Here is a 12,892-nt window from a genome sequence, read left to right as displayed (position 1 = left end):
CTCCCAATCACACTCCAGCCCTTGGGCTGTGATTGCTTCCCCTTTCATCTCTGGCCAGCCCCAAGCCCCGCCCTGACCACCTCCTGTTCCCTCCTCTCCATCACACACATCTCCACAAACTTTGTCCTCCCCATGCCCCTCTAGTCCCTCGAAGTTCCTTCTTCTCCCGCCACACCCAGCCAAATGGGCTGCTGATGTGGCCAGAGAAATGCCTCTGCCAGGCAGCACAGCCCAGGACAAAACCCGGCTTCCCACTAGCATGGAGACCAGAGCCTTCCAGCCTCTCCCCTGCCTTCTCCGCTGGCTGCGGCACCAAAGCCTGCATTTTTCCAGTGGACCCCGCTTCCCTACCTCACCTCCCCACGCTCCTCAGGCTAGCTCACTTCCAGAAGCCACCAAACATTAAAGCCCCTCACTATTCTGCCCACAGATGCTAGATGGGTCTCCCAGGCTGCTTTCCAATGCGTCCCCACCCGCCTCCATCCCATCGTCCCCAGGGCTCCTCCAGATTCTCCCCTCCTGTGGCTGGGACCGGCTCCCACAGCCACCCCCACACCTCTGGATTTTCTCTCTCTCCTCCCCACCCACTCCTTCCCCTCATCCTATAAGCAAGCTTAAGATTTTTCCATGTTATAAAATAAAAACTTAAAAAATCCTCCCTGACAAAGGTTCTCAGTCTTGGCTGAAAGCCTGAAAGGCCCCACCCCAGACCAATTAAATAAAAATCTCTAAGGTGGGGCCGGGACCTCCCCAGAAGACTACCTTGGGTGGCCAAGACTGAGAGCCACAGCTCCCTGCTCTTTCTTCTTGTCTGGGTATCGGGTGATTTTGGAATAAATTGGGGAGCTTTTGGAATAAATTGTCCTCACTCAGCCTCCTACAGCAGCCTTGTCCCCACCCCCAACCCTCCCACCAAAACCTTTTGCAACAGCTCCTTTCTCCCAGCACCCCATCATCGTCATGACCCCACTACAGAGAGCCACCCTGCCGGCCTCTCCCTCCCTCTCAAAATTCTTCCCGTTGCTCCCCCAAGTTCTACATCTTCCTCCCTGAGCCCCCTTCTTCCCAGGCTTTTGTCCTTGGTCATCCCTTTTGTCTCCTCCATACTCCCCCAGAGCATTTTCCTCACTTGTGGCTTCCAAATCTGTATTTCTGGTCCTGACCTCCTTCAGATCCACACTTCCTGCTGCCTGTGAGGATACTCTATAGACACTTAAAAGCTATCTCATCTGAATTTTCTATCTTTACACCGAAAACCTGTTCTTCCACACACATAGCCTATCTAGATTGCTGTCACCAAACTGGCTTCTCCCAAGCCAGAAACCACCAACATCTCCATCCCTGCCCCTCTCTCACCACCCACATCTGATGGATCATCGAGTTCTGGAGCTCCTTGGAATCCATTCTCTTGGCGGCAGCCCCACAGTCCCAGCCTTCTTTGTTGCCTGGACTATTTCGAGAGGGCTTTTGCTAGCCCATCCTCCTCCCGCCTCCTCCTCCAGGACACCCCCCTCGCATCTCTGACTCTGTCCCTGTATGCCTACCAGGTATCTCTTTCTAAAATGCAAATCTGAGCCTGCCACTTCTTTAGGTTACATCGCCCATGGTGTCCCCCACCCTAGGATGAAATGCAAGCTCCGTGGCAGGTCACACCAAGCTCTTCCAGCCCCATATCTCATTTGCCTTTCCTCGTCTCCTCCTCCCTCTCCCACACTCACTCTGGGCTCCAGTATGACTGAATTGGCACCTTACATATGTCTACTCATTCATTGATTCAACAGATATTGACTAAGAACCTACCATGAATCCAGACCCTGTCCCAGACCCCAGAGATGCAGCAGGGAACAAAACCCCCTGCCCTCCTGGAGCTTATACTCTATGTTGGGTCTTCTTGCCCTCCACTGAGATTCTTGTCCAGGGTCTAACTCCTCCCCAGCCAGAGCTCGCCTCAGTTATCAGTGGCCAGACGGGGAAAAGGACAGACTCTAGAGCCTGATCTCCTGGCCTGGTTACTTACCAGCTTGTAAGATCATGGGCAAGTGGCTTAATCTTTCTCTGCCTCAGCCTCTTTCTTTGTGAAATGAGGGTGATAATAGTAACCTGACTTAACAGGTTGTTCTAAGGATTCAATAATAAGGATTCAACACTTGTAAATGGCTTAGACCAATGCCTGGCACACAGGCAGCTCTCAGTAAGCATTCTTTTTTTTTTTCTTTTTCTTGAGACAAGGTCTCACTCTTTCACCCAAGCTAGAGTGCAGTGGCATGATCACAGCTCAATGCAGCCTTGCTCTGGGGATCAAGTGATCTTCCCAGTTCAGCCTCCCAAGTAGCTAGGACTACAGGCACATCCCACCATGCCTGGCTAATTTTTTAATTTTTTGTAGAGATGGTGCCTCGCTATGTTGCTTAGGCTGGCCTCAAACTCCTGGGTTCAAGCGATCCTCCTGCCTTGGCCTCCCAAAGTGTTGCAATGACAGGCGTGAACCACTATGCCCACCCAACGTTCACTTTTGTCTTATTCCCTTAGCACAGTACATAACACATAACGGACACTCAATACATGTGTTCTGATTGGAATAATGAAGAAAAAAAGCATAAGTAGTTAGTGCATTAGAAGTTAGTTACTCATTGAAAACCAAATGGCTCTGATATTATAAGACTGCACTTGGAATGTCACTTAAAGATCTACAAAGAAAGAAAATGCTCCACATGTGGAAGAAACACGGCTCAGACAACAACCACTATCTGGACATCTCCTGGCCTAGAGCCTCCTTGGACAGAACAGAGGGCCTGAGTGTTCAACCAGTGCCTTTTGGGTGTGAAGGAAAAGGAAAGGAAGTGACAGTCATCGGGATCTTTCACCAGGACCCTTGAGCTTCTGGTCCAGGGAGTTAGTGGGGAAGGCCCTGCAGAGGCTGGTACCATCCCGGCCAGGACTGTGGGACTTTGAGCAAGCCACCCAGCCTCCCCAGTCCTCTGTTTCAATGCTTGTCAAATGAAGGAAGCTAGGCCAGGTAACACCCAGGGCCCTCTGACCTCTGTGATTCTAGAACTTTGTGTGTGTGTGTCCACCTCTGGTCTTATATCTAGATTATAAACAACATCAGGGAGAAAGCAGGGACTACAACTTGTGAATTAAGGAACAAATGCATTATTTAGTCTATTTTTCTGGGAGCTCAGTTGTTTAAAAGTATAAAAGAGGAAAGCCATTTCAGGGCATTTCAATTCATAATTGAGCGTTTTTCTTTACACTGGTAAGCGCCCATTTCAAGAGATATCAAATATTCATCTTTGACGTGATCATTCCTTTTAGAGGATTCACTTCACAGAAATAATCACAGATAAGGGCCAAGATTTACCCACAAAGATGTTCATCTCAGTGTGATTTATAACAAAGAATATAGAAGTAACTTCTGTTTCTAATACTAAAGAAATGCATAAGTAATTCACAGCATGTCTCTTTGATGTATTATCTTTTGCTAGAGAATAACCTGGAGGAAATGCTTGTGATATAATGTCAAGTTGGGGGATCAAAAGCATGATCCTAGATCAATTTTGCAGCATGTTCATCTGCAAAATGGAGTAAAAAAAATGTGCAGCATGATGTCAGTTTTGAAGAAAAAGGAAAATTCAGAGATAAGACCAGAAGAAAATGTGCCTCTGGTTAGTAAAATTATGGGTGATATTTTTCCCCCTAGTTATTTGTACTTCCAAACGTTTGGCATCTATTACTTTGAAGCCCTCTTCTAAAAACAGTACAAAAATGGAACTTGGAAAAGCAATACCTTGCCAAAAGTACAGTCAGCTTTCTCACCTCTTCTCCGAGCAGCACATTTAAATACTGGATTCCTTCCTTTCTTCTTCACTCGCTGGGCATGAGATGTGGAGGGCAGTGCGGCCCCGGCACTGAATTCTTACGATGGAGACACAGGGGCCTTTGAGACTGAGCTCTTCAGCAATTCCTGGCTTGGTGCAAATCGCTCCCTCCTAGGCTGTCAACAAGGATGAAGCCTGTATCTCTGCTCTTGACATCCTTTCAGTTCAGACACCTCAGGCTGGCAAGTCCACAGGCCAGAGCTGGCAGCCTGAGCTCCCTTCTCCCCCTCGAATCTGATGAAGAGATGAGGGAAGGGCAGAGAAGGCGGCACAGTGCCCAGTGGTTCAGGCCACAGGCTCCAGAGACAGGCTGAGCAGGATTCCACATCCCAGAACCTGGAAGCCCTTTGTACTTCTTGGATGTTCAGACAGAGACGAAGGAGGTGCCCAGAACAGCTGTGGGAATGTTCCTCTGAGATCAGAAAAGCAGTTGCCTCCTAGGCCTGCCTCTAATCAGCTGTGTGGTTTGGAGGACATCACTGTACGGGATCCTTTTCCATTCCTGCCAAATGAGTAGGTCAGACTTAACAGACTTCAAGGTCACGTCCATCTCTGTAGGGCTAATGTTTCATGTCTTGCTACTACCACCTGAGGCCTTAACTCTAAGAATCAACAAGGTTGTTAGTCTTCGTGCAGCCATGTTGAAGCCAGTTAATCTCAGCTGTGCAGAGAGAGGGTCTCTCCTGGGCAGGGCAGATTCTCTCCATCAGCACCACTGGGTTTAATAGACCACCGTGCCTGCTCTCCCAACAGCGCAGGCTCTGAGCCTTCCATGGCAACCACCCTGGAGATGCTCCAAGACCCCTCTTTCCTTTCCCAAGCCCCACATGCTTTTAGCAGGGGCCTTATGGACTTCAGGTTCCCTCCCACCATCACCTCCCACCCCAGGTATCCGATGCAGAGGAGGGTCTTTCCTGGTGGGAATTGCACACCATTTCTGGGAGGTGACAGGGTCAGGCCAGGTCAGGCCAGGAGGATCTGTTCAGGAGGCAGGGCCTTTCATGGAATGATTTGACAAGAAGGACTGGCCCCTCTGGGAGAAGAAGACAGGAGCAGAAACTCGGCATGTGTGTGCTGTATTTGTGATGTGTGTCTACATATGTGTGCATGTGTGTCTACATATGTGTGCATGTGTGTCTACATATGTGTGCATGTGTGTGGCTTTGGCATGATTAAAATTTTTGGAGTAGGAGGCAGAATTTGACATGGTTGTGTGGGCCTCGCCAACAGACGACTCTTATAGCTTTTAAATTTACTGTCTTGACAAATTTCAGGCAGTTTTCACTGTCAGGAGACAGTTGGCCCAGTGGCTGACTTCATGTCCTTTGGTCTCCATGCACCTGGCACACATGTTTATTATAGGAATGAACCAGGCAGTGGGCTGGCCAAGAGCAGAGCGGGTGGCCCTGAGATGGGAGGCCCAGAAGGCTGCCGAAGTTCATCATGTAGCTTCATGACTTTGGAATCATGTCAAAATCCACTGGCAGCCTTTCTATTAGGTTATGCCTCTTAGAAATGTTTTTTTACACTGAGGCAAGAGAATTACTTGAACCTGGGGAGCGGAGGTTGCAGTGAACCGAGATCGCGCCACTGCACTCTAGCCTGGGTGACAGAGCAAGACTTCGTCTTGAAAAAAAAAAATGCCTTTTTACATTACAGAATGACCAAAGAGGAACAAGACTTAACCTTCTAAGTGCCCACTGATGGTGTAGATCATTGCAAGGATGTGTGACAGAGAAAGAGTGCTGGCCAAGCCAGGGCCTGGGGTAGACCACAACTAATTGGTCCATGGGGACAGGGAGACAGGGCAGTGAAGAAGAGACCCACGGAAATGAGTGGGCTACAAACCCACTGGCACCAAGGGAAGGTTCACAGAGACCCATGGACTGTTTTTCCAGGCCCAAAGAACATTTTCTTTGAATTATTTAGTCCGAGTTAGAAGGGCATGCCTAGCCGCTCATCCTCTCTGCTCCATCAACAGGAGCTGTGGGCAGAGAGAAAAGTCTGTGTGAGAAGGAGCTCTGCGAACCTCACTCCCAGCTGAGATCACCAACCACCCTCATCTGGGGTCCCAGTTTCCAAGGCCGAAATCCCATCAGCAGCTGCTGGTATGAGACCACCAGAGTAGTCAGGGTGGTCTTGCGGAACTGGGAGGAGCTTCCTACATGTTGAACAAAGTAGTGGGTAGGTTTAGCTCTACTCCAGGGTTTCTCCAAGTCTGAAAACTTTTGCAGGCATCAGAATCATCTAGGGGCTTGTTAAAACACAGATTGCTGGGCCCCCAGCCTCAGGGTTTCAGATTCGGTAGGTCTGTAGAATTTGATAGGACTCAAGAATTTGCCTTTTTTGACAGGTGCAATAGCATGAGCCTGTTGTCCCAACTACTTGGGAGGCTGAGGTGGGAGGATTGCTTGAGTCCAGGTGTTCAAGGCTAGCCTGGGCAACATAGCAAAATGATGTCCATAAAAAAAAAAAAATTTGCATTTCTCACAACTTCCCAGAAGTTGAGGGTAGAAACCCACGGAGCGGGCTCCAAGTTCAGTGAAAAGCAGGAAGCTGAAGTCCCTGGGTTGGGCAGCTGGCTGGACCTGGTCAGGTCCCGGTGTCCCTGACTGTGGCTCCTTGAGGGGAACAATCAGGCTGTGTTATCTCTCTTTGCCAGTGCCTCTGCTAAATGTCACCTCCCCGGGAGGCTGTCCTCGAGCAGCCCCACTCACTCCTGACCACATCGCTCCCTGGACATCCTCTTTATCGCTCATCAGTACAGACGTTGCATTTCCTACTTAGTTGTTTATTGTCCACCCTATCCCATAACGTGAATTTCTTGAGGGCAGTGGCTCTGTCCTGTCACCATTGAATCCCACCTCCCAGAATGACATCCGGCCCGTTGCTGATGCTCAGTCTGCATGTGTTGTATAACAGGGAATTTCCCATCCTTTGGAGGCAAACTGAACTCTTGGTGCTCCTAGCGGGTGATACAGAAAAGGTGGCCTTGACGATGTCACTGACCCTGGTCGGTTCCCCAGGTCCTCAGTGGATTCATTTTGCAAAGTCTCAGCAATAGGTGTGGCAACAGGCAAGAACACAGCCTGTCACTCCCAGCACCTCACAGTCATTTCCCATGAGCCATCAGATGCCTGGAACCAACAAAAAGAGGAAATGAATGGAGACGTGGTGGAAATGATGACGCTTTGTCCTGGGGGTCCCTAATGGTGACAAGAGCTCAGTTCCTCAGCACTGATAGTGCTCTGATCTCTGGTGTCTGGATAGCAGGCATCTGGCTCCCAATGTCTCTCTCTTTGGGGATGTCCCTGGTCCTCAGGCAGCCCACCCCGACTGGGGGCTCTGAGACTCTAGAGACGTCCATAGGGTGCAGGCAGGGCTCCACGGGTGCTTCTATAGGGCCAGTTATTGGAAGGCTGGCCACTATTTGACCATGAATGGAAGGACCCAGATGGCACTGAAGAGTCTTTTTTATTTTTTTATTTTTTTTAATTTTGAGGGGGAGTTTCACTCTTGTTGCCCAGGCTGAAGTGTAATCACGAGAGCGTGATCTTGGCTCACCGCAATCTCCGACTCCCAGGTTCAAGTGATTCTCCTGCCTCAGCCTCCCAGGTAGCTGGGATTACATGTGCCTGCCACAATGTCCGGCCAATTTTTTGTATTTTTAGTAGAGACTGGGTTTCACCATGTCAGCCAGGCTGGTCTCGAACTCTTGACCTCAGGAGATCCACCCACCTTGGCCTCCCAAAGTGCTGGGATTACAGGCATGAGCCACCGCGACCGGCCAGCACTGAGGATTCTTAAGACACCAAGGAGCTCAGCCTTGTGTTCAGCAGACCATGAAGGGCCTGGGTGTTTACCCTCCTACCCACAGTAGTAATTCTTGGGAAATGGCCCATGTTCCTGTGGGGCAGCTGGCAGGACTGTAAGGTCGTCATGGTAACACAGCCTTTCCATCCTCTCTAGAGAGCAGGTCTGTCCTTCCCCTGGGGATTTGGAGAGATGCAGTCCTCTCAGACATGGAAGGTCTGGATTCCCTGGGTGGGATGGATGATTTTGCAGTCTGAGGAAAGGCTGTGACAACAGGGGTGGCCCAGCTTACGGATGCCCGTGTTCCTCTATCACTTACCTTGAGCCATCAGATGTTGAGATTGACCAAAGGGAGGACTTAAAGGAGGATATGACAAACGTGACCTCTTTTCCATCTTCCTTTTCCTTCATGTATTCCCCCTCGTCCGTCCAGAAGGATCTGTGGTACTTTGGGCCACTGTGACCCTCAGGAATCCTGGGATGTATTGGCAGGCCCAGAGCTGACCACAGAAGCACTCCCTTCTTCCCTCACCTCCTCAGCACGCGCTTCTCAGGTGCACATCCAAGAATAGCAAGAATAGCCAGGCTGTATTCATTTTCTGCTGCCACTATAACAAATGGCCACAAACTTGGTGACTTAAAACTACATACATTTGTTCTCTACAGTCCTAAAGGGCAGAAGTCCTGAGTCTGTTTCACTGGGCTAAAGTCAAGGTATCTGCAGGGCCACGTTCCCACAGAGGCACCAAGGGAAACTTCCTTGCCTTCTCTGGCTCTAGAGCTGCATTCCCCGGCTGGTGGCCCCTCCCTCCATCTGCAAAGCCCAAAGCCGAGGATCTCACTTCAGTGCTCACAAGGCCTTCTTCTGTATTGAATCTCTCTCTGCTTCCTTCTTACAAAGACCCTTTGATTACATTTATGTCCCACCTGGATCATCCAGAATAATCTCACCATCTCAAGAGTAAGTGAATCACATCTGCAAAATTCCTTTTGCTATATAAAGTAACATTCAGAGTTTCCAGGGATTAGGATGTGGACATCTTTGTGGGCGGCGGGGGCCATTATTCAGCCAGCCACACAGGCCTTGTCAGGGCCTTGGCTCTCTTCCCCATTGACAGGTATGCCAACTGCCATGCCCCCTCCCCAGCCTTGGAATCCCTTCCCCAGTGGCTTCCCAGGGCTGGTCTCTCAGGCACCAGAAGTCCAGGTCCCTCCCCCTGTCCCAGCCGGGCCACAAAACAAACCTGGAGAGGCACCTGTGACCCGCCTGGCCGGGAAGGCCACAAGGCCATAGAAGGTGAGATGAAAGATGGAGTCTAAAGGGGATGGCTGCACCAGGGCAGCTGCTCAGAGGTGAGGTGAACAGTAGCAGCCCTGCCTCAGATATCTACAAGAACCAGGGCCATGTGGGCTCCCCACACCTGGAGCTCCAGTTCTTCCTGGTCTGTGTTGAGGGGAGTGTGTGGATGAGGACCGGGCTCCACTAATCCCTCTGTGTCTGCACCCCGGTTGTGGGGTTGCCAGGTGGAACATTGAACAAGGCTGGTCCACCAACCCCAAAGTTGGACTGGATGATGGACATCCAGCGTACATGCATGTGTGTACACACACACCCCTACACCCCAACACCCAGATGTCCCAGGCAGTGGCGTTGGGCTCAAAGTTGACCAGAGTAGTCCCGGACAAGGTGCCACAGCCTGGACATGGAGCTCTTGTAGCAGATTTGAAGGCCACCTTCCTGGGCTCCAGAGACTGAACTACTTCTTCCGTCATTTACACATCGGCAGTCTGAGGCTGAAGCACACATTCTTTGTGGTTGCTTATTTATTTGTTTAGAGGTGGTTTTTAAGGGAAGCTCTGGGAAGGGAGGACCTTCTGGAGCTGTGTGTATCAATCTGTATATGTGTGTGTCTCTAAGGATACAAATTTATTACAGTAAAAATTCTGTTTTACTAAATGTATCCTGGATTGGATCCTAGAACAGGGGGAAAAAAAGGACATTAGTGGAAAAACTGGTGAAATCAGAATAAAGTCTAGAGTTTAGTAAATAACCATGTACCAATGTTAATCTCTTTATTTTAACAAATGTACCACAGTTATGTAAGATGTCAACATCAGGGGAAACTGGGTGTGGAGTATACAGGAACGTTCTGTACTATCTTTGTAACTTCTATGTAAATCTAAAATTATTCTGAAATAAAGCGTTTATTTAAAAACTCACTTTCAGCAGGGCATGGTGGCTCATACCTGTAATTGCAGCACTTTGGGAGGCTGAGGGAGGAGAATGACTTGAGCTTGGGAGTTTGAGGCTAGCCTGGGCAACATAGTAAGACCCCATCTCTACAAATTTTTTTTTTTTAATTAGTGAGGCATGGTGGTACGTGCTTGTAGTCCCAGCTACTTGGGAGGCTGAGGCGAGATCGTTTGAGCCCAGTAGGGAGAGGCTTCAGTGAGCTGTGATTGTGCTACTGCACTCCAGCCTAGGTAACAGAGCAAGACCTGGTCTCAAAAAAAAAAAAAAAAGGCTGGGCACAGTGGCTCATGCTTATAATCCCAGCACTTTGGGAGGTCAAGGCGGGTGGGTCACCTGAGGTCAGGAGTTCGAGAGCAGCCTGGCCTACATGGTGAAACCCCATCTCCACTAAAAATACAAAAATTTGCCAGATGTGGTGGTGCACAACTGTAATCCTAGCTACTTGGGGGACTCAGGTAGCAGAATTGCTTGAACCGCCTCCAGCAGGCGGAGGTTACAGTGAGACGAGATCATGCCAGAGTCAGATTCCATCTCAAAAAAAAAAAAAATCAATTTTAAACCCAATATTGAAATTCAGTTGAAACCCAATTTCAGTTTAAAAACCCAACATACAATATTGCTTTGGGAGTTAAACTAGCAAATCTGCTCTTTTGTTCAATTTTTATTTTTTATTGAGGTGTAATATATATGCAGTAAGGCACACAAATCTTTTGTTTTGTTTTGTTTTGTTTTTGTTTTTAGACAGAGTCTCACTCTGTTGCCCAGGCTGGAGTGCAATGGCACGATCTCGGCTCACTGCAACCTCTGCCTGCTGGGTTCAAGTGATTCTCCTGCCTCAGCCTCCTGACTAGCTGGGATTACAGGCGCACGCACCAGGCCTGGCTAATTTTTGTATTTTTAGTAAAGACAGGGTTTCACCATGTTGGTCAGGCTGGTCTCAAACTCCTGACCTCATGATCCACCTACCTCGGACTTCCAATGTGCTGGGATTACAGGTGTAAGCCACCGAGCCCGGCGGCACACAAATCTTTTGTGTATAGCACATCAAATTTTTACACACAAAATCATCCACATAACTAGCCCCAGATCAAGCAATAGAACACCTAGCAGCCTCCCTCTTGCTGTGTCCCAGTCAACAGCTCCCCTCCACCAGGAACAGCCACTATCCTGACTGATAGACCATAGTTTAGTTTTGTCTGTCCTTGAACTTCATATAAATAGAATAATAAGGTGTATACTCATTCGAGTCTGATATCCTTCACTCATCATGTCTGAAAACCATCCATGCTAGCGTGGAGAGCAGTAGTCCACTCTTTCACTGTTGTGTATTATAATATTCCACTTCATGAATATGCCCAAATTTCTGGGGTTTTTTTGTTTTTTGTTTTTTGAGATGAAATTTCACTCTTGTTGCCCAGGCTGGAGTGCAATGGCGCAATCTCAGCTCACTGCAAACTCCACCTCCCAGGTTCAAGCAATTCTCCTGCCTCAGCCTCCGTAGTGGCTGGGATTACAGGCACCTGCCACCACGCCTAGCTAATTTTTTGTATTTTTTGGTAGAGGTGGGGTTTCACCATGTTGGCCAGGCTGGTCTCAAACTCCTGACCTCAGGTGATCCACCGGCCTTGGCCTCCCAAAGTGCTGGGATTACAGGCATGAGCCACCACACCCAGCCCCTAATTTACTTATTTATTTTACTTTCTATTGACATTTGGGTTGTTTCCAGTTTAGGACTCTTGTAAATGAAGCTGCTATAAACAATCTTCTATGTGTCTTTGGCAGCTATGAACATTCATTTCTCTTGGATATGTGCTCCAGAGTAGAACTGCTAGGTCATGGAGTATTTACATGTTTTGTTTTGGTGGATTCCACCAAATTGCTTGCCAAAGTGGTTGTGTCAGTTACTTTCTGCCAGAAATATACTAGAGTTCCAGTGGCTCCACATCCTTGCTGATATTTGCTGTTGTTAATCTTTTAAATGTGGGCATTCTAGTAGATAAGTCTCTCACTGTTTTATTTTGCATTCCCCTGATGACTAACGATATTGAGCAATTTAGTAGCTTTTAGAATATTCTCCTTTGTGAAGTGCAAGAGGATATATCCACATCCCAGAATCTATGAATGGGACTTTATTTGGAAAAAGGGTCTTTGCAAATGTAATTAAGTTCAGGATCTTGGGAAATAAGATCCTCCTGGGCCGGGTGCCATGGCTCATGCTTGTAATCCCTGCACTTTGGGAGGCTGAGGCCAGTGGATCACTTGAGGCCAGAAGTTTGACACCAGCCTGGCCAACATGGTGAAACCCTGTCTCTACTAAAAACACAAAAATTAGCTAGGCATCATGGTGCATGCCTGTAATCCCAGCTACTTGGGAGGCTGAAGCAGGAAAATCGCTTGAACCTGGGAGGTGGAGTTTGCAGTGAGCTGAGATGGTGACACTGTACTCTAGCCTGGGCAACAGAGCAAGACACTGTCTCAAAAAAAAAAAAAAAAAATCACCCTGAATTATGTGAGTGGGCTGTAAATCCAGTCAGTGACAAGTGTCCTTATAAACATAGAAGAGAAGACACAGGAGGAGGAGGAGATGGCCACGTGAGGACCAAGGCAGGGATTGGAGTGATGCGACCACAAGCCCTGGGAGCCGGCAGAAGCTGGAAGAAGCAGGGAAGGCCCCCCTCACCAGGGTCTCCAGAGGGCACAGAGCCTTTCAGACATGTTGATTTCAGGCTTCTGGCCTCCAGAAAGAACTGTGAGAGAACAAATTTCTGTTGCTTTAAGCTACCAAGATTAAGGTAATTTGTTCTGGCAGCCCTAAGACACTAATAACAATGACTTAAGCTTGCTTAATTCTCCCAGACCCTGCCTTACTGCCTGCAAAGCTATTCTCCATGCTGTCTGTCCCAAAGCATTGGCAAGGACACATACACAAATACACACACATGAACAA

The sequence above is a fragment of the Pongo pygmaeus genome, chromosome 11 (genome assembly GCF_028885625.2).
Source record: "Pongo pygmaeus isolate AG05252 chromosome 11, NHGRI_mPonPyg2-v2.0_pri, whole genome shotgun sequence".
NCBI lineage: Eukaryota > Metazoa > Chordata > Mammalia > Primates > Hominidae > Pongo > Pongo pygmaeus.
Note: the sequence above shows the minus strand (reverse complement) of the source record.